Genomic DNA, 22,086 nt, shown 5'->3' with positions numbered 1-22,086 from the left:
TTGTCCATATTTACCCACTGCTGGCACACAGGGCTTATGCTTTGCTGTGTTTCTCCATCACATAGGTTTGTAATCCAAATGCTATAAAATGTGGTGCTTTACACTGCCAGAATTGATATAAATGCACTTTTCTCACACTTTATTGTTGTGATTTCTCATACTGCATTTGTTGTGGTTGTTTTGAGCTTCCAAAAACCCATTTGAATACAAGTCAATGGGAATGGTGTGGCTGAAAACATCAATCCTTAGTTTATAAGAGCATTCTTAGGAGAGATTTAGTTGTGGTCTGGAGCTGTAGGCAAGAATTCAAATGATTCATGTGCTTTTGACAGAGCTGTCTCACTCAGACTGCTCTTTCTAAATATTTGAATCAGAATCTCAGAGATAGAGGAAATTTAATTAATCACAATGGTACTGCATTTGAAATCCAGAGTTTTATAAGCTTCTGTTAACTATTTTTTTACCTCGAGGTACCTGCTGAACTAAATAATAATCTTTCTATAGAAAAGATTATGGAAATGTGTGTAATGGAGTTAGCAGCCAGGTGGGTGGTGAGGCTCTGTGTGTTTGAATGTTTACATTTGAGAAGGGCTTTTGGATATGGTTTGGAAAAAAAACAGTCAAGAAGTAGTGTCTGCATAAGAATTGTTGCTATGGAGGTGAATGTAAAGGTGCAGGAGTCGCAAATGAGTTTGAACTCATCCAAGACTGTGGGTAGAGGGAAGCCCCTGTTCTCCAGCAGTGTACAGTGTACAGCTCTGTGTCTTTGCTCTCCTTGTGATGAGGAGGCCAAGTTTAGAAGCCAGAAAAATGCCATGTTACTCTTTTGTGAAGGTGTTTTGTTCTAGAGTTGGGGCAGTAAAGGGGGGAGCGTTCTTGGGCATCCAGTCCTGAAGTACAAGGTGTCTCCATTAGGAGACTCTGTTAGTGTTTCCAGTTTGCATCTGAGGAAATGAGGAACGTTGAGATATTAATGTTATCTGCAGGCAATAAGTATAGGCAGGTCTGTGACCCAGCTGGGATCAGATTCCAATCTCTTGAGCCTCATGCAGTGCTTTGTTGTTTCTCCCACCAAAGTGGCTTTTCCTGCTGTACATCTTAATTAGCAGCTTTATCCTGATCTAACAACTGAAATAGCTTCATAGTGCAAACAATAACAGTACCGGCCGATGTGTGTATACAATTGTATTTTGTTTCTAATTAGAGCACGGGTGCATGCCTCTGAGACACTTTACAATGTGCTCAGAAGGAGAAAATGTGGACTACAACCCATCTAGTAGGAAACTATTGCTTTGGATGAAAAGCTGATGCTTTTTTCAGGCAAGTTTCATATGTGGGTCATGAGAGCTGAGCAAGAAAGCTTGGACTTTAAAATACAATTTGGACTGATTCTGCCAGTGTTTTGTATTGACAATTTTGCATTTTCATAATCAGTAAGATCTGAAGATAAGGATTGCTGTACTCAAGCTCTTCTTGTCAGAATGCAATTGTGCATTTTGTATTTGTGCTAGATGGCTTGAAGCAACAGGGCCACATGCTTTTTTATCTCTGAAATTGCTTAGGTCCATTAATTTCAAAAGACTTGCACCCACATGCAGTTACAGCCAGCAAAACCAGGCTCTTGAGTCTCAGAAATACAGCATGAAGGTACCAGGCAACATCTGTAGCATAGCAACAGGAAAACCTTTTTGCCTCATTTACAACTGGTCTTGGACCTTGGCAGTAATAGCGAGCATGTTGTGAAGAGTTTGCTTTCTTTTTGGTCAGGCTGGTCAAATCGTTTGGGAGTGTAATGTTGACTGAGTTTAAAGCAACCAGATGTGGTAGTGGTGCAAGGACACAGTTTTGAGGAACCTCATCTTTGGTTCAGTGGTAAGGTCTGGAGAGATGTCACACATCAGCATGAGTCGGTGATTCTTGCTTGCTTTCCATGGCATTAACCTACCCCCTGTGTTAAGTTTGGCCTTCCGCATTCCATTAGAAACTGTGCCAACAGGTTCTGGCCTGTTTCCTCCCAGGCAGTGCAGTTGCATGCTGTATGGGCAACAGAAGGCCCAGGGTTCCATCTCCTGGTGTGCTCTTTCAGGGAATGAAAGGAAGTGCCTTTTGTGCCCAGCAGAAGGAGGTGCTGGGACTGGGAGAATAGCTGGGGGCCGTGAGCAGGCTATTAAATATTCCTTGGGATCAGCATTTCTGCTTCTGATAATCAGCAGAGACCTGAGATCAGTGTGGCCCCTGCTGATGTGGCTGCTTTTTGTCTGCTGTCAGGTGTCTCAGAGTCTTATGCAAATAAACCATTAAAAAAACCTAATTACTTAAATCAAGCCATTCTGGAAAGGATATCACCAGATTCTGTATCAGCCAGATACCAGAAAGATGTCCTATATTTACACAAATGTAGCAGGTGTGTTTTCCCCAGCATCTTTTGTGGTTTTTACATTGTTTGCCTTTAATTTCTTCAAGGGCAGAGTGGGAAGTAGCATGAGTGTTGTAACTATGTCCTGTAGTTATACAACCAAAAGAAACAGAAAAAAGCCTTCTATGTGTCTTCTACATATTGGGATTTTGTTAAGTGTCCATGTGCTGACAGAACATGATGGGAAATTGCTTTCAGTGCTCACCTGTTACCACGTGAGATGGAAGAAACAAGTCTCACAAAAGTACTGTAGTACAAGAACTTGCCTTTTTTGTTTCAAATAACTTGAGGTGCATAGTCTTACACTGGGAACTAGAGAACCAGGGTACCCTGATAGAATGAAACTTTGATTTCTCATCATGGGCACTTTCCTCCCTTTGTTTAAAATGGTTTTCTGATGTCTCAGTGAATAGACAAAAGTGATTCTGTTTTCATAAGTGCAGTACCGGGGTAAACACCTCACGTAAGAAAGGGTATTTCAGAACAAAATCTGGAGCTGAGTTTGAAGTGTTAGTCTGTTCCTACAGCACTGCTAATCATTAACTAAGAATAGATTAATTTGCAGTTCAGAGAAATGCTGTAATCTATTCATGCCTGTGGGAAAATATTGCTTTCACTGTGTTCTTTGGGACAACTGCAATAATTTGAAGGAAAAGAGGTTAGGAAGGTGTGTTTTGCTGCATGTCAGCTGAAGCAGCTCTGTGTTTTCTTGGCTACTGTACTGATGCAAACCCCTCCATTCAGGAAGATGGTAAAACCAAATGTGCAAACAGAAGCAGCTTGCCAGTTGTCCTACCCAGTTCTGTGCTCAGGCTTGGTGGATGAACTCAAACTACCCGAGTGCTTGTGTTACTCCTGACTGGAAAGGCCAGAGAGAGCAGTCAAAAGAGAAACAGGAGATGCCCAGACCCAGCTCCCTGCTGGTGGGAGGACACCACCCCGGCACCCTCAGAGTCAAACTGTTCTGTATTGTGTGGTTGCAATGAAGGCAGCAGGTGTAAAGATGGGTGGGCCTTGCAGCCTGTTTGCTGGGACAAGAAAGTTGGTGTTCAGCTGAGCCATAAATGGAGAGGCTGCTGAGGTGGAGGAGACCTGTGGGTTTCATGGAGAATGTGCCATTTAGACCCTGCAGGTTACCTGGAAAAGCAGTGTGGTAGGTAATTTCTTTTGAAATAGGGTCAAAGTCTGGTATATTTTTTAGCTAGAAGTCAAGAGCAGGATATCAGTTTTCTTTATGCTGACTTCACCCACCCTTCCTCAGTGAGTCCCTGTGGCTGTGAAAAGACCTGACTGGCACAAGGGGGCTGCTCTTCTTTATGGAACTATTTCCTGTATTTCTCGTTGAGAAGATGAGTTTTGAAGATGGAAGCACTCCTCTTTGGAAACAGTATTCATAGGATGGATCATGCATGGATGCTGACTACTGATATTGTTGATGCAGTCTTTTCTAAACTGTAGTCTCTTCAGGCAGCTAAGGAATGAAGCTGAGGCTGAAGGTTACCCAGGTTTTTTCAAGCTTACAGAGTATATTTGCAGGAGAAGCAATCTGCACCTCATCTTTAGAATTAGTGTCAGTGCAGAAGAGAGTAGGCAACCCTCAAACAACTTTATTGTGGTTATGAATCATGTGTCTAGGCACAGCAACTGTGATTTGTGGTTTCAGGGCATTTTTAAAGTGCATGACTTTGTGGATAAAACTTGCTCTTGCAAAGGAGGAAAAAAAAAGAGAAGGACATTTAGATTAAGTGGAGTGACTGAGACTTGGACCAGAAGCTTTAAAAAAAGCAGTGGAGTATTTTTCTGCATTGAATGTCAGTTTAGAGTCTCTGAGTAGGAAAGCCTAAGATTAACTTCACAGCTCTGGAAATGTTGCTGGTCTGTCCACAAATCCTGTGATTTCCCACTTGCACAGAGCCCTGTGTAGCTGTAGCAGGGGATGGCATTTTGCAGAACCTGCTCTCCAGTGGGCAGCATGACCCAACCAGGTCAGGCTGGCTGAGCCCTTGCTATGAGGTTAAGGGGGTGGTCAGTGTGTTCTTCTCAGTCAGGGCAGGGTAGACACTGACCTGCTCCTATTAGGCTGTGTCTGCCTTCATCAGGAAGCAGGATTTGCTCCCTGATTAGCTATATACAGCAGCTGGAAGTTGGAGTTTAGGTATAAGTTCAGTTATGGCCTATGTGGAATCAGAAAGACATAGAGAAATGGGGTGAAAGTCTGAGTTTTGCATTTGCAGGTGCAGGCATAATAAAGGGGGATGTAAGCCCACAGAGTGTTTTTCATACCAACTTTCACAAGGGCAGTAGATCTCAGAAGGCTGTTACCTACCCTGTGAATCTGGAAATAGACTCTTTGGAGCAGGGGATAGGCAAGAAGAGGCTGTGTTAATGAAAGAGTTTGGGACCTGGTCTGGTTGCATTGCTCTGGGTCAGTTTTCCAGGCAGATTGAACAAAATATTTTAACTGTGAAATCCTGAGAAGCAGCCTGTAAAATGTCAGTGCTTGCATTTCCAGAAAGGCTATTTTCTTCAGCTCTGGTTGATTTCCTCTGCAAGTATGCTATTTAGTTTTGAAGGTTTATGTGAATTCGATGTGTCTCAATACATATGCCCGTAGACTCTTTGCATGGGAGCTGTCACATTCTCACCTTGACTTCAAGCTGTCTTTAATTCTCCTGTTTAAAATCTTGCCCTCCTCTGGAATTGTCTTCTGATTTGCCCTTGATTAATAAGTATTGCTGCAGACCCTCTTCTCCAGCAGCGAGCAGTGGACCAGGGTATATTGGTGAGTTGTTGGGAAAAGGGCTCCCATACATGTCTTGTGTTTCAGGGACGTGCATTTTATGGGCATTTTATGGGGCATTGTGTCTCTGATTGTGTCTCCTCTCAGTCTTGTGTAATGTGGTTGTGCTGTATTGTGCTAGGTCATGCTTTTAAGCCACAGAATTTCTGAGTGCTGATTGCAGATTGAAAAGGAAAGGCTGCTTGGATTATCAGCAGGAAAACAGTAGACGACATGACCTTCTCCTACTCCTCAGGGCGAAGCAGAGATCCTTGTAGCGTTCTGCTTTGAAACAAATTGGTAAATAGCAGGGATGTTTTGATCTATAACAGCTTAGCTGCTGAGGTCTTTGTAGGCTTCCTGGGTGCTAAAGGAGATGGAGTGGAAAAGACATTTTATAGATATAAGAACATGGAAAGAAAAGTCATGTAGAGTTGTAGAAATAGCTTATTCAGGCAGGAATAATGAAATCTAGTAAAGTTAGGCCAAATGAAGTGGTGCAGATGAAAATATTGCCTGAGTGCAGAGAACAGGCTGTGACTATTTACCATGATGAGGTTAGATCAGGGATGGTGTGAGCTGCAGGGAGTGCAGCAGCTAGGAAATAAAAGTGACCAAAAGGTTAGTGCTCAGAGCCAGGTAAATGAGCCATGCCATAGGGCAGGGGGCAGTGCCAGGGCTCCCTGGAGATGGGATTGCAGAGGTGATGTATTCTGGTGTTGTCCTTGACAAGGAGAACAGGGCTGACAGTAACTGGCTGTGCCTTATGTGCTGGTTTGAATTCATGAGAATTTGGTGTGATGAGGTTAGTACACTGTGGTCTGCCCATAAATGATGCCTTGAGAGGGTACCTAGAACAGAGGCCAGACAGTGTTAAAGGAATAAAGTTGGTATTTATTAAAAAGCCTTCAAAGGATGTGCCTTGGGCACTACAAGAGCCTGGCTGAGGCTACACCCAAGATGGACAACAGGTCACATATTTTCACACTTTTATAAGTTTTGATCCGTTTACATGTTGGGGTTAATTGTCCAATTACAGCCTCAGTAAATATAACTTCCAGATCCCCTTTTCTGTTTGTTGTAAGATGGATTTCTGTTATCAGACATGAATATGACTTGAATATTTTTCCTGAATTTTCAATATCAATTTTGACAAGTACTTGGGAAATACACAGTTCTTCCAGTTGCAGGACACTTCTTTGAAATGCTTTTCATTTAAAATAACAAGTGGAACAAGATACTTGTTAGTGCTATAGGAACAGTTGTTGCATAATTGTATTATGAAGGGTCTAAAGTAGGCATTAAAATTACTTTAAAGCCTAACTTCTGAATTACTGTGATTTTTGACTATTACATAATTCTGAGAGTGAGCACCAGAAGCTGACAACACCACCACATACCTCTGCATTCAGGCAGGGAGTCCCACCAACTCACCTACACTTCCCAGACCAGATGTTTGATGTGTTACATGCTTAGATTTGCAGTTTCATATAACTTCTTCTCCAGACCAGTCCTTGCTTATGGTTTAGATTTTGGCCTTCACACCCATGTCTGCAGCCCAGCAAACGTCTGTAATTTGGCACTACCGCAGGTCCCTCACTGTTGTGCTTGGCTGCATGAGAGCCAAACTCTGCTGCAGCATCACATTTGCAGGACAGCAGTGGGAGTGTTAGAGGGAGAAGCTGCTAGTTAGTATGTGTGTGGGGAGCAGAATATGGTCCTTAGAAAGCACAGAAAAAAGGTGCTGGGGATGGGGGAGTTACTAAGTTCCTAGAAAAGCTGGTGATGGCTTTTCTAGGAATGGTAGTTTAGAGCCACATAATGGAAACAGCAAAACCAGCCTGAAAAATTGGCTCAGTGAGGTCACAGAAGCTCAAGAAATGGTAGAAAAATGTCCTAGGTTTTCTTGTTCTTTTTTAGTGTGGTACCAGGATTGGTTCTAAGTTTTCTGTGCATGTATATGTGTATGTGTGACCATGGCTGGCTTTGAACACTGTGATGCAGAGCACTGTGTAATTAATATCTCTGTGAATCTTGGTCCTGTGGCCAGCAGAAAGGGTGAGTGGGTTTCAAGCAGGCTGTGCTCCAAGCCCAGTTCTGCTATTGACTTCCGGGGGACCTCAAGCAATGTAGCAATACAATTAGCTTGCTGCAGAACCATGCAGCAAATTTGCTGTCCTTAGATGTGCATTGCTGCTAGAAAACTGGTTTCATAAACAAAAACAAGCTTTAGAGAGGAGTTGGCATAATTTGAGAGAAGCCTACTGTTTATTGCATGCCAAACATTGAGGAGTAACTAGTAAAATCTGCCTCAAGTCCTAGCCAGATGATACAGCCAAATTGTCATTATCATTGCACATCGCAAAAGCTGTTTGGGAGGAGATTCAGCTGTTTGTTCATTGATGGCTTAGACCAACACCACCACCCTGCAATAGCAGCCACGTTTGTGCAAACATTTCCTCATTCTGTGACGAAAGCACTCGTATTGGCAGGTTAGGAAATTTTTGTATTAAAAGGCTTTGCCTGTAGCTGTGGACCTGGTTAAGTAATATGCTATTAAGCTCAATTAGAGTGGTACAGTGAAAATAGATGTAATACTTCTGCAAGGAAACAGCATGTAAAGGCCTGAATAAATGAGGTGCTAGGAATAATGCTCCCTTACGTGAGTAGAGCCATTCAAGTCAGGGGCTCTGCAGTTCTGTTTCATGGTGTGTCTGTTACTGTTTTGTTGACTTTGTTTTGATGCCTTATGTTGACTGAAACATTTTAATGTTTTTATCTTAAAACTCAGTAACTGAAGCTTGCTAATGCAAATAAACAAAGTGGATAAAGCATCTCCTGGAATCCTTTATGCTTTGCTGTATGGACTGGAAAGAGACTGCCTCTCTATTCCCTTTTTTTTCAACCATATAGAATTGCAAGTTAGGTTGTCCTGTGATAGCATGCCTTTTGGAGTGAGTGTAAAACCATCCTGTCTGTGCATGATCCATGTAATACGTGAGAAAAAATTTTCTATCTAGTAACTGATGAAGACAATTTCCTGTAGGCCAGTTCTTGTGGTCTCTGGTCTCTAGCCAGATCTATTTTTACTTTTTATTTTCTTTCTTTTTTTTTTCCCCTCTCCCCTAGTTTATTTTTTCTTAAGAAGAAAAAAATGTCTGCTTGGCAGTGTTATAATCATGACTCTTACATGCAGATGGGCTACAGTTCCAAAAGGCACCAACAAAGCCCTGAAGGAAAAATGTGTATTCTGATCACCTTGAATTAAAGCTTTTGAGCCACATCATAAAGTCAGCATCAGTGCACGAGAGCAGAAGAGACTGAATGAACATTTGCCTGTGCTGGTTATCATTGTTGAGCTAAAGCCAGGTCCAAGTAATTCTGTATTACTGTAGCCAAAAATGTTTTGTTCCTGACACTGCTAACACTTAGGCTGATGTCACATAAGGATCTAGGAGCAAGTAAGTAATTGCAGTAGCAGGCCTGATAATTCACCTGACTAGTAAATAAAGCTGAGGAGACTTACACTGAGAGTGCAAGGGGAGTCCAGCATTGTCCAGCCTGGTGTTAGTGAAGGAGGTCCAAATGTATGGAGGGAGTGAGCAAATTAAATGGGATCCAAGTAAAAGTGCAGGAGGGTAGAGATGTGAGAGGGGAATAATTTAGAACAGTCTTTTTCCACTAATGTAAATGGAAATCCTGGTTGCAACTATAGAAATGTCATGCTGCAAGTCATGTGTGTATTTAAAACCAATCTCAGTCTGTTTGAATTTTTTTTCCCCAAGACTTAGGAATCTGTGAATCTTTCAGAAAACAGTTAACATCAAGCAGGAGAGTGGGTTGGAGATATGAGTCTATGGTGATAGACATTGAGCTTGAAAGATTCTAGTAGCCAGATTCTTAGGATTGCCAAAGGAGAAAGGCAGGGCAATGCTGTCACAGCTCCTGCTTCACAGATGGGAATTTCAGCTTTGGATGACTCTCTGTAGTCATCCTTTTCCCCCCTCAACTCATTTGCTTTTTCCCCCTCAACTTTGTAAATCTTATTTCTGGACTGGATCAAGAAAGCTGCACATTCTGCAAGCAAAAAGCCACAAACATGCAATGTACACACGGGACATAGGGTCGGTTTCCTAATAAAGGAACAGTGAGTGCATGTCTTGGTGCTTGCAAGCAGATTGCCCTGGTTGGTACCCTCAGTAAGGTGATTAGATATTTAATTAGGAAGCTGAGTATATCTACTTTCCTATAGGTAGCCACAGCAGGAATCATTTGGGATCTGAAACACAGTTTGTACAAATCAGATCTAGCAATAGTTGGATTTTCCTCCCATTACATTAGTATGTTGAATGGTTGTTGGTTATGTTTTAAATGTTAACCTGGCTACTCTAGGATGAGCACATCTGGTCCTCTGGTCCTGGAAATATTTGAAAAATTGCCTTTGGGTTTTTCCTGTGGTTTCTGAATACTGATCCTTAGATCAGTCACTGTGCCACTTTTTGGTTTTCAGTGAACAAATGCTTTCATGTGTTTCTTAAGAAATAGATTATATTCAGAAAAACGTGTGCTGAAATGGCCTTTTTGTAAAATAAGATGTTGGCAAATTTTTTATGCTACAGTGACAACAAATTATCATTGGCAGATTCCAGAGGAGGTGTGACTTCTGCCCTCTTGACAAGGTGCCACTGTTGCTTTGGAACATTGCTGAGAGGTGGGAATAGTCTTTCTGGTCTTCACTGGACACAGCTGTCACAGCAATAGCATTGGACTGGCATTTTGTTGCAGGAAACAATTTGGTTATTGCATGTTATTCCTGACAGTTGCAGCATTACTTCAGCTAAATACTGTTGAGTAGACTGGCAGTGATGTTTGCTGTGAATCATCCTCACTAATGAACATATTTGATAGAGAAGCAATAATTATTAGCAAGTTGACGTTTCTGTTCTGAATCACTGTGCCTTTTTGTCTTTACTGTCCTCCATTAACTATTTTGCAAGTTTCCATTGGGCTGAAGGGTTTCATTCTCTTCATTCTGGAAACAAATATGTTGGTGTGATTGGAAAATACTTTTAATAGCAGAAAGGACTCTTTATTTTTGCACTCCAAAAGTGTTTGCTTCTGTTGTGTTTTTATTCTGTTTTCATTTCGCATTTAAATTATCATGAGTGGCTGGAAAACCTTGAGTCAGTGGTATTGGAAGTCCTGCAGGCAGACTGTTCAATGGTATTTTTGAAGTGTCTAACTGAGGAACATGAACATTAAATGATAACGTTCCTACAGTTGTCTTGGAATGCTTCGATTTCCCATCACTTTAGGAAATGATAGGCTCCTTCCCTCCAGAAAAATAATGAAATGTAGTCTTAATTTTCAAGCCTGTAAATAGATTCTAGAGAACTATGTATATGGTTGAAGTTATTCTCTTACATAAGAGCTTTTTCCCAGGCTGTGGCCTGAAGCCTGAGATGTGAATGTTGCTGTTTGTCATCTGTCTGCTTAAACATCCTTCTTCCCTTGGCTCTTGGTTGTGCAGAAGAGATGTTAATGAACTCAGCTCCTGCCCAAGAAGATAAGCCTCATGGTCAGTGAAACTGCTGGGTGAATGGAACAAAATGTGCCAAAAATCATTTAAAATGGAGATGATTTATTACATTGTCTGGAGTCCACTGTGTTTGAGCCTGGGGTACAAGATTGGAGGAAGCTCTGGTCATTCCAGCTTGGTGATGCTTATATCCCAAGTATCATCCACATGGTGCATTGAGGGTGTGAGGAAGTATTACTTTTAGAAAAACATCTCTCTCATGTAATCCAGACTGCATCTCTCTAGAGAAAAAGCATGCTTATACCATAAGAAAATGAAGTTTACAGCTGTTTAGCAATACATCAGATAAAGGAGACAGTTCCTTTCCGGTTGTAGCTGAAACACTCAAGCTTTGGGTGGAACATACTTGGGGTGTGTCTACACATTCATCTGTCCAACTTTGTTTTTCCTTGCAAAATTGAACTGCACACCATTATCCCCATCTTTGGAAACACACTGATTCCTTGTTTGACCTTAGAATGACTTGAGCTGTGGAAATCTCCCTGCTCCCCACTCTGATTTTAAATGTTCTTGATGAGGCAGAGGAATCAGTGCTCTAGGGGAAGCATATAGGATCAGTCCAGGAGATGTCTGTGGATGCAGGTGTGCAACAGACAGTAAAAGCAGATTCTTTAGAAACTTGAGAATTAGCAGAGGATGTAAAGAGGTTATGTGCTTATATGCTAGTGGCCCAACAAATTTGTGCCAGTACTTCCAGGGCTGTCCTAGTGGTGGCTCAGCTCATGAGGAAACATCGAAGACCTTGAGTAATTGCATTCTCCAGAGCTCCTTTCAAAAGCAGAAAACCATTATGGAAGTGATGCCACAAAGGCTCACCCAAGTGGGTGGTTTTATCTACACAGTTTCTGGCCTTTAGGCAGCTGTCCTTCCAGTTTAATAATACTGAGTCATACCTTTTGTTTCTACCGTTCAAGTCACCAAGGTATCTATCTTGTCCTCTTCTCATGCAAAGCAAGAAAGGATTCAAGACACTTTCCAGCCAGGAGAGCAGGAAAGGTTTCAGCAGCAAGGGGATCACCCCAGCTGGTGCTCAGTCTCAGAGCAAAGAACAGTGGTGAGACCTGTGTGAGGAGCGTGGGGCACTTGGCAGAGGGGTGGCTTTCCTGGCCATTTATTTGCTGGAGACTTCTCTGCTAAAGCAGGTGCTCTGTTGAGAGCTTACCCCTGGATTTTAAAAATCACAGTCCTGTGTCCTTTTTTATTTCATTATCTCCTATGCATCTTAGACGTTGTCTTGTACCCTTTCCCATTTTTTCTGTTTTCTTTCAGTTTTTTTTTTGTCCTGATCCCTTTAATGGAATGGGTATGTGTATTAGTGTAAGTTTTAGCCATACTTCAGAAAACAAGTGGGTTTGCATTTGTATCAGACTTACATCCCTTTTTTGTGATCTTCTTGTAGTAGGACAGCAAGTATGGTTTAATAAATAGGACATGAAACACACATGTTTTGCTCAGCCTTTAATGACATGCAGTGTTTTATACAAGCTATGAGACTTGATACTGCCTCTTTCATTTAGAAGGCTGTGTGCACTTTCTTTCTTTGATGTAATTCAGTTGACAGTAGTGGGGTTGTTCCTGACTTACACTTGGAGAAATGAATAGGCCGTCAAGAGCAGCACAAGTTCACACCCAGTGTGTGTTGACTCATTTGCTCATTGTCTTCTGTGTAGCAGAAAATGCTTTTAGGGTACCCCTGAGGAATGTATCCAAGTGGAGCCAAGTTTGAGATGAGGTATGACTTTAGCTGAGGGCTGTGCAAAGCCAGGGATTATCATACGATTTGTAATGAAGGTGAAAATCGGTATTTTCATGTGGGAAAGGACTAACATTCACTGACCTGACCAATTAACATGCAGGCCTGTGAGTTTTTTAATTGCATTTCTAATTAAACTGAACCAAAGGGTTGTTTTAGCTGTCTTCTGGACAAAGAGTTGCTCCTGTGAACATGTGCAACCCTGCTTGTGCACAGGGGTTGAACAGGGCAAATCTCCAGAGGCCCCTGCCAACCTCAACTAGTTGGTGGTTCTGTTCTGGAATGCACAAGGACTTATGCTTTTATTGCAGTAGCTTGCTTTTTGCTCTGACTGTGTGTTTCGTTTGGGACATTTCCAGTCTGTGAAGTTACCTCATCCCAAATTCCTCCTTGCCTTCTCCTTCCTGCTGCTGGGCTCTCATCTCAGATGTTCGTGTTTCATCACTGTGGTCTAGGAAACTGTTGCCTTCTTATGGTAGTTCTTGCATCTCTTTTAGCTCTGATTTTTTAAAAGTGAAATAAGATGCAGGGTCCAGCACATCAGGCCTCACTGTGGCATGCCAGAGCTTGGCTTTATTTCTGGATCAAAGCATCTGAACAGTGTTTAGGTGCAGCCATCTTCTCCAGTCTGCTGTCAGTAGCTTGCTTTACTTTTCCCATGTCAGAGCTGTCTAGATCCCATTAATAGTCTGGGCTTGTGGCTAAGATGCTGAACATTACTAATCCCTTTGTCTGGAGAGCTTGGGATGAAGCATCCTCTCATCATCAGCCAGGGACTTATAGTATGGATGATGGGCAAATCCAGTCTTCACAGCAGGCTCCTAAATGATGGTGTAGCTGTGTGCTCAGTGTCTTCTGTTCCTCTGGCACTCTCTGAAGACAGCTTGATCCTGCCTCTGTGTCTTTCTGGCTCAGTTTTCTCTTCAGCCAATGCTCTGTTGTGTCCTAGTTAGCTTTTTCTTCTGTGTACACAAAAGCTGTGTGCCTCTGAAAGAGGAACATCTTGCTCTCCTGTGTACAGCATTTCTAAGTTAATAAACAGAGATGTTGCCATTGCTCATCTAGGGGAAGAAGTAGCACTAAAACTGGTGAAATAAGTTATTGTTTAGAGCTGTAATTAAACTTCCAGACTTAGGCAATAAAAGGTCAGTAGACCAAAGGTTTGTGCCTGGGAATTCAGAACCTTTTTTTTTTCTTTTTAATTAAGGACTATTTTGTTTGATGATTAGATGAATGGGACCAGAAGTAACTGAATCAGCCAGCAAACCTGCCAATGACTGGTGAGTTTGTTGTGAAAACTGTCAGATAGTTGACACACAGCTCAGATTGCATACAGTGCTCAATGCCAAAGTAAATCATATAGTCTGTTAACCTTGGGACCTGGAGAGGGTAGATTACAGAGCCTTGCTGGCTGGAGCGCCTGTAGTAGCTCAGCATGTGGAGGTATATGTGTAGAGGAGGCTTTTAAATAAATGTCAAATGTCTTCCAAGTTGGCTGAAGGCAACCTAAGGGAGAGGGGTGGTATCTTATAACTTTAGATGTGTTACCATGGTGACATGAGCCAATAAACTAGAGCAAGCCTGGGTGTGATCTATAATTGAGAAGTATAGGAGAGGCAAAGTGGCATTGCTGTTTGCAGAGATTCAGGTGAACCTAATGCTACATTCATTGTACTCATTCTAAAGAGTACTTAGAGTTTGTTTACTGCTGGTTTTCAAAGGCTCCCTGTCACTTGAAATACATACATTTGTTTCATTTAACAGCAAGTTGTTGACCCCTGCCAGCCTCTGATCCCAATCAGTGGTTTTTATGTACTGCACAAATAGGATATACATGCTGCATCTGGGAACCATACTGTAAAAGCAAAGCAAATTTTGGTCTGAAACTTCTGGAACTGCTGGCTCTGTGTTTCAGTTGCACTGTGGCAGCTGGATAGTCCCGTAAAGACATAACTCTGAAGCCTCGAGTCAGCGATGCCACCAAGCGCATGATTTAGTCTAAGTGCTTAAGTGCTCTCAGTGAGGATGGATAGCCCAAGTGCCTAAAGTTATACACATGCTTAAATGCTTTGTAAACTCAGTGTTTAAGGACTTTATCCCAAAGGATGCTGTAGAAACCTCCACTGAAGTAAGTGAGGATGAAGGAGTCCTCATGCAGTGTCAGCAGCTACAAGAATTGTATGAAAGAAGGCATGTTATTGATATTAAGTTCTTGCATACTTTACTGTGGAAAATATAATCACCAAAATTGCTTCTGGGTTTGGTTTGGGTTTTTTTTGGGGGGGGCTGAGGGAGTGCATGGCAGAAGAGGGGCATACAGTATGATAAGTATTTGGATAATTTTATCAGCATTTAAACTCATTTTAATTATAAAACCAGTATGGGTGGGAAGTGGAACAGAATCCACACAGTCCATCCTTTTGAGGTCATGAATAGCCCTTTTCATTTACATAGGGTTTTAAAAAATGTTAAAATAGGAAGAAAGTATTTTCATTCAAGATGGTGTTTATGATCCATGCTTTACAACAGTTTTCAAACCGATGTTAAATACACTGGAGTACTTGTCTTTTAACATTACTTACAAATGTTAATGGAATTGAGCACTTTGTTTTACTTGTGTTTTAAATGTGAGAGATCCTTTACAACAAACAAAGCATTCCTGGTATAAAATGTTGACTATCCACCACATCTAGGGTTTTGCTCTCTAGCTCAAGTTGTTTAAAGTAATAAAAAAAATCCGCTGCTTTCATCAGAAGTTGCAGTGTTCAAAGTAGTAGTCTCTGTTTAGACAAACAGTGTATTTACACTATGTAAATGAAGAACTTTATTTGTTGTTTTCCTCCTCCATTGATATTTAATGATAACTGAGATAAGCAGACTTGTTGGGACAGGGATCTTCCACTGTCCTTCAGTAATACTTGCATTTTCAGAATCTGTGGTGGTTTTTTTTTTTTTTTTTTTTTTTTTTTTTCTTCTTCTTCCCTACAAAAGAGTTCCCAGGAAATGAAAATAAGTGCCTGTAGCTTCAGGCAAAGCAGCATTTTTACCCCACTACAAAAGAGTCCTGGAGTTGCTAGAAAATCTGTTTGTGAAATGCTTTTACTGCTCATTTTCCACAAAAACATCAATCCCGTATAACCCCTATGTATCCATATAAACATTCTTGCTGTGTTTTTGTACAGCACCTGGTAGAAGGCAGAGCCATTCTCAGCTGATTCCTGAACACTGTTGTGATCAAAATAAGCGGTAATGAGGTTTTACTTAATAGCTGTAGCCTTTCACAAAGGGGTGTTGGGGAGAAGCCTGTTCCTGGGAAGAATGGGAGAAGCTGTAATTGTACAGGGATTATAAAGAACATAAAATCCTAAGATGCAGTCACTTCTGCAGAGCAATTGAGCACCAGTATGAGTTTGTTTGTGGTTGCATAGCTGGGTTTTTAGCACTGCTAGTGTGAGACATGTAAGCTGTGCCAAGCCTTGATGTGTAGAACGCAAATTGCATCATTCCTCATTGAGCAAATCATAACTCCAAACTCCCTACAACAATGTTTTTCACATTGCTCTGACTGGTTCCATGTGAGACATTTGAGGAAAGAAAAATTTTGTGAATGAACAAAACGTTTTGAGTTCATTGCAGTTTCTCTTTGATTTGGGGGCAGGAGTGGCAAAACCCAAATAAATCCCTTAGACAGTCAAGAAAAAGAGCTGAGGGTTTGTGAATGTTTTTCCTGTTCAGATCCTGTGTATCCCTTGAACTGAAGTATTTCCCCCAATGTTTCTGAGGCTCAGAGTCATATGCAAGTGAAGGAAAAAGGCCATGCATTTTCTTTCCCTCCTGCCCACCCCTCTGTACTCTGCTCAATTATTTCCTGTGTTCATACAAATAAAAAAGATAATTGTTTTCCTCCTAACCTTACTTGAAAACAGCCCTCATTAAACTCTTTGGTGGAAAAAGGGTTGGATAGGATGCCAGTGTGTTAAAGGGCTTCTCTGTCTGGCTTGGGAAGTGCCTTATGTAAGGAGCTATGACACCGCAGCACAGCCGCGGGAACAGGGACGAGACGGCGCCTTTGAACGTGACCATGGCTGGGATCCCTGATGGAGACCTTGCAGCGACTGTGGTGGCGCTGGGGAAACAAAGTGGGGGTTCTTCCCCACCATCCCAAGTGCATCTGTGCTCTCCCAGTTTGGAGCTACGTGTTGGTGTGGCCTTTCTGCTGCCTGCTGGGGTAGCATTGGCACAGAGCTGCCTCCAGCCCTTTTATGACAGACAGGCACTGCAAGGGAGACAAGACTTGGTCATCTAATAGCACCCTGCTGCCTGAAGAAATGGCATATTTAGTGTTTTTCTGATGTTCTCCTAGCTGCTTTTTCTCACCAAACAACCCACCTAGTGCCTAGAAGATGTCCATGGGATTGCTTCTGAATTAAAACTTCCTGCATAAAGTGGTGCATTTCACATCTTGCAAAGTGGAAGGCTACGATCCAGCAGATGTGCTCTATGCTGCCTCTGGAAGCAGGAGGGAATGTAGCAGGACAGAATGATGGTGTATTAAATTGAAAATCACAGCAATGGAGGGGAGAAGCAGCTGTGTTGGGGGCTGCCAAAATTGAAAATAAAATTATTTGGCTGGGTTAAGGAAGGTGGTTAGCTGGAAGTTAGAGTTTGTTCCCCAGTCTCTTTGCTGTAGTTCAGGGATGCAATGCATGGAGTGGTGCTACTGCTGCTTAATTTTTTATTCATTGTCCTTACTGATAGAAAATTCCTCCAATACTGTTTAGATTTTTAATGCTTTAATGACCTGTTTATCATGTCCACTGCATGTGTTCTCTGTTGTGCACAGTAATCGTGCAAATATTTGAATATGATACTTTAATCTCTGCTATCGTCTGAACATCTGTTGATTTAGTCTTTCTGCATAGGTCTTGCTTTATTGAAGTAGAGTTATTTTTATTGCTGCAGCAAACTGGATAGCCAAGGGGAATGAACTCTAAATAATCCTCCCAGAAAAGTGGCTGTTGGTCTGTGGTGGTCATGGAAGAGCTGCACTGGCTTGGCAGCTGAGCAGAGCTGCAGCTGTGTGACACAGGTGAGGAGGGGCATGCTGCTGAAGCACAAATGAAATCAGGATCTGTCTGGTGATGTTCTCAAGTCCCATCCTCAGCTGTGTGTGGTTCAGTGGCTCAGCAATTGATTGCTTAAATCTGAGGGGTTTTTCTGCCCTGTCAGCTTTATTCTTGGCCACATCAAGTACTCTGAGCAAGTTGCCTTGGAGAATTCAGCCTTTGGGTGCTTCTAATTCAGAAAATGGATTTTCTGGATTGTGAATAACATGTTTGTGTCCTTGGATTTCCCTGTGGTTCTGTCAAACTGAAGTTTTTATTTGTCAGCTTAGAGAGACAGTGAAAGGCAGAAGAGTTGAAAGAGGGAAGAACTGCATTCAGTTCAGGAAGAAGTGTGGTACTTTGCACCATCCCAGAGTGCTGTGAGCAGTGATGATCCTGCTGCTTGTCCTGCAGCCTGGTGCAGGCTTTGGTGGGCATGGAAATGAATGAGCACTTGTTTACCATTGAGGAACTTGTCTTTCTCTAATATGAGTACAGCCCTTCTGCAATACAGCAAACCAGCCTGGACTTGGGCATTAGGAATTTTGCACCAGGCTGCAACCCTGATATTTATGGTTTGTTTATATAGATAGGCATACCTCACTCTACTAGAGAGGTACGGGATTGGGATTTACCAGGAAGTAGGCTGTAACAACTACTCGAGCAAACAAGGGACTTTGCACTGTTAGTAGTTTACTTTTTGTATGTCAATTTCAAAGAGTTCTCATGGTCCTGTGCAGGGCTCTGGGGAGACAGCAGAGAGGGAATCACAGGGCCACCTCACTGTGCTTCTTATGGTGGTGACTTTTATGGGTTGAAGGCTGCTGGTGTACATGTGTATGGATGTGGCCACATCGCTGTGAGCTTGTGGCAGTCTGGGCTTTGAGAGCAAACCTGGCCTTCTGTAAGTGTGTGTGTCCTAGGTGAGCAAGCTGTGAGGGCTCTTACGTGCTGGTGCAGCTGCTCAGCTGTCACACTTAAGTGTAAAGTGGAAGAGGCTGCTGGAACAAAGTGAATCACATCTATTTAGCAAGTGCTCCTGAGTAATTTGGTGGACTGACACCAGATCTTGACAATACACATTGAAGGGTTAGTGGTGTCATCAGTCAGCTTGTGTTTGGCTGCTGCTCTGTTGTGGCCTCTCTTGCTCTATTTCTTCTTGAAGAGCTGTGTAGCTGTAGTTATTTTAAGTTTTATCTTTATCCTAACTGCAGGAGATAAATGCGATATGGTCAATATTATGACAACCAGATTCCCTTGGTCCATTCACTGGCTTCTCATTTGGTTTAATAATGGCGATAAATCTAACAGTTCCTGCTTCCACACAGAGCATACACCTGTGTTTTCTGTCATCCGTGGCTACAAGAAAGCAGGTAAGTGAGGCCAAGATGTAGAAGAGTAATTTATGAATGGCTGGTTATCAGAGTTGGGTTTCTGTCGTGAATTTATGATGGTGTAAGAGTGAATGGCAAATTTTGTTTGGTCCATAAAACATTATAATAGAGTCAATTTGGACATGAAGCCTTGTAAAGCGCATAATGCCATCTCTGAAATAATGCTGGTTTCTTAAACACATGTGCATAACAGATGCTTCTGAAGCAACTATTTGTACAGGGTGTTTAAGAAACTGTTTTGGGTATCTTTCTCAACAAGTTTACTTGATGTTCCTTTTACCCCTAGGTTATAATGCTCTCATCTGCTGAAGTCTTAGTTAAGTAAGGGCAATTTTCAGTAAGATTAGTTTTGCATTCAAAGTTACAGGTATGTTGATGCTCTTCTTGAAGAAGGAGGTTGTTTTTTTAGTAATCCAGTGTGTTATGAAATACTCTTTTAGGCAGTGATGTAAACAGCCATTAGCTTTCAGTAGTAGTTAGAAAGAGAGGCAACACATGTCTTTGCAAACTAGGGCAGGCACAGATGAGTGTATTAAATTGAATGTTGGGTTATATGAAATGATGAGTGGAGGGTGCTGGTGTCCCATGCAGACTGGGTTGAAGGTGTACCAGTACAAGCAGCTGTAGAGACTCTCCATCATTTGAGATGACAGGAGTCCTTTGCTTTGATGCCAAGGACTTGGGAGTCCTGATTTTCCACCAGCATGAAAGTGAAACATCCACAGTAATTTTATTTATCTGAATGTTTGTTATGTTGATTCACAACATTGGCATCAGGCTGTTGGATTAAAACTTGTTTTGGACACACATTGTACTCCGCTGAGTACAGAGATGCTGCTTTGTATGTGATTGTGCAGATGGGACCCCAATGTGTCTGGGTGAAACATAAGTGTACAGCTTATTTCTAGGCTTCTGAAAAAAACTTAACTTGCAGAAATGAAAGAATCTGGTCCTGGGGTTCACCCACGAGAAGCATTCAACTGCTTTTCAGTAACATGGTGAAGATGGAGCATTTGGCATAACAGCCTGGTGTGAGGAGGCTGCTGCCTCAGGGTGTGTGGTGAGTCTCTCAGCAGTGGCGCAGGACTCTCTGTGGCTACAAACTCTGGAGAGAAGCAATAAAGCCAGCCAGAGTCACATGTCAGTGTTTTGAGGGTCTGTTTAGGTAAAGTTTATTTAGCTTTCTAGGAAGCTGCAGTATTTAATCTGACCTGAAGCAGCAAACAGATGGAGGGATGTATTCTGTCAGAGAAGAGAACTGTATTTTTGGCTTTCACTTCAAGCAAGAGATTTGTAGGTGGCTTGCTTAGTGTTCTATGAATTGGATGCTCTATATATTGCTAAACTGATCCTATCTTTTGTAAGCAACATAATTTTACAGCCTCCTTATGCTTAAACTACTTCTTTGCCCAGGAGTTAAAAGCAGGTTCCTTCCAAATTTGATTCCCTGTTAGACCATACGTTCTGCTGCTGCAGGGAGCAAGTCATTCATGTCAGTCAGTCAGCCCTTGGCTTGACTGGGAGTTACTTATATCCTCCAGTGGAACCATGTGTTTCACTTTACAGATGAGCCAGTGTATTCTGGTTTTGTGTTTACATATCTGAAAGGCAGGATTCTTTCAGGATTCATTTCTTTATAAGGCTCTTTACTGAACAGAGGCTCTTTCCTGTTAAATTGAACTCAACTTTCACTAGTGCATGTGTGTGTGTAAACTTCTCCCTCCCCCCGAGACCATGCCCAGTTAAGAGGAGGAGAAAAGTGAGCATTCTTGGGGAGGTTTGTTCTCATCATATCATAGCCTCTTATAAAACAGAAACAAAACTGAAATTGTTTCAATGCTGCTTACGTAAATAACAGTGTAAGTTGGGGCTTGAAAATAGTTAGTTCTGCCTTTTTTTTTTTCAGGGTTTCAGCTTTTTTTTGAAAGCTATTCAGCATTCCAAACTGGCTTGTGCTGCGAGCAGACATCACCAGCAAGGTATTTCCTGTCTCCTTTTGCCAAATGCTAATAATAATAATAACAACAACAGTAAAGATTTAAAAAAATATACTCAAATCAGAACTATGCCACACATGACTTCATTTGGCAGCACAGGGCTTGCTCTGTCTTTATTTTTTTTACTTAAATGCCTGCCAAGAGCTTCTGAATTAATTTGGCCCTTTCTCACTCCGTGTCTTCCCCCTGCTGAAGGAAAGGCACAGTGTATGACAGTGAGCCAGAGGAACATATGGGATGGAGGAGCTCCACCTGACCAGTTCAGGGGCTCGGCTGTCATGTGAGGACAGTGTCTTGGTCACTGAAGCTGAGCTGTGTCTCCCCTTGAGCTCCATCTCAGGCAGGCTGCCTCTCCCCAGCACTGCTGCTTCTTGAAGGTGTAATTTCTTACTGGCTTTTACTGGTGATTATGTCTCAATTTGGGCTTCCTTTCCAATTGAGTTTGGCCACATTGGCCATAAGAAATAGGTGCCCCCTTCTTTCTGACCTCCTCTGAACAAGGAAGAGTAGTAGCTTTTTTTTTTTTTTTTTTTTTTTTTTTTTTTTTTTTTTTTTTTGTGGAGCACAGGGTCTCTATTCCTTTAAGTGGGTGCCTAATCCATGACAGATTCTAGTCATGCTCTAAAATGTTTCAGATCTCTTTGATCTATGGTTACATCAGGAAAAATGAAATAAAATCTCTGGTACTGACTGATGAAGAGAAAAGAGAGAGTTTGCCTGTAAAGAGTGAAAAAGTGATATGCAAGAAAGCACAGCCTTGCCAACGAATATCCCTGTCACAGGGAAAACCATGAGAACGTTTCTGAAGTTTCAGTTCTGCAGATTAACCAAGAAGGAATGAGTGGGAATTTCTTTTTCATTGAGGGCAAAAGAAATATGTGAAAGTATTTTAAGTGTGATACTCTGAGCTGCCTCTGCTTGTGAAATGGTGGTACCCTGAAGAGGCTGGCTTAGATTTGTGGCACATTAAAATGAAGTAACAGTTTCATGGTAGTTGATAGTAGTTTATGACACATCAGTTCCAGTTTCTGCTTTGTTAAACA

General features: G+C 41.9%; 1 protein-coding gene across 18 annotated transcripts in view; it reads left to right on the top strand.

Annotated features, from left to right (window-relative positions):
- Positions 1-22,086, top strand: part of MAP2 (microtubule associated protein 2) — a 227,997-nt gene that overhangs the window by 52,911 nt on the left and 153,000 nt on the right. The gene's annotated exons all lie outside the window — the stretch shown is intronic.

Source organism: Zosterops lateralis (assembly GCF_965231275.1).
Source record: "Zosterops lateralis genome assembly, chromosome: 7".
In the NCBI taxonomy this organism is placed as follows: Eukaryota; Metazoa; Chordata; class Aves; order Passeriformes; family Zosteropidae; genus Zosterops; species Zosterops lateralis.
This window is presented reverse-complemented; position numbering and strand designations above follow the sequence as displayed.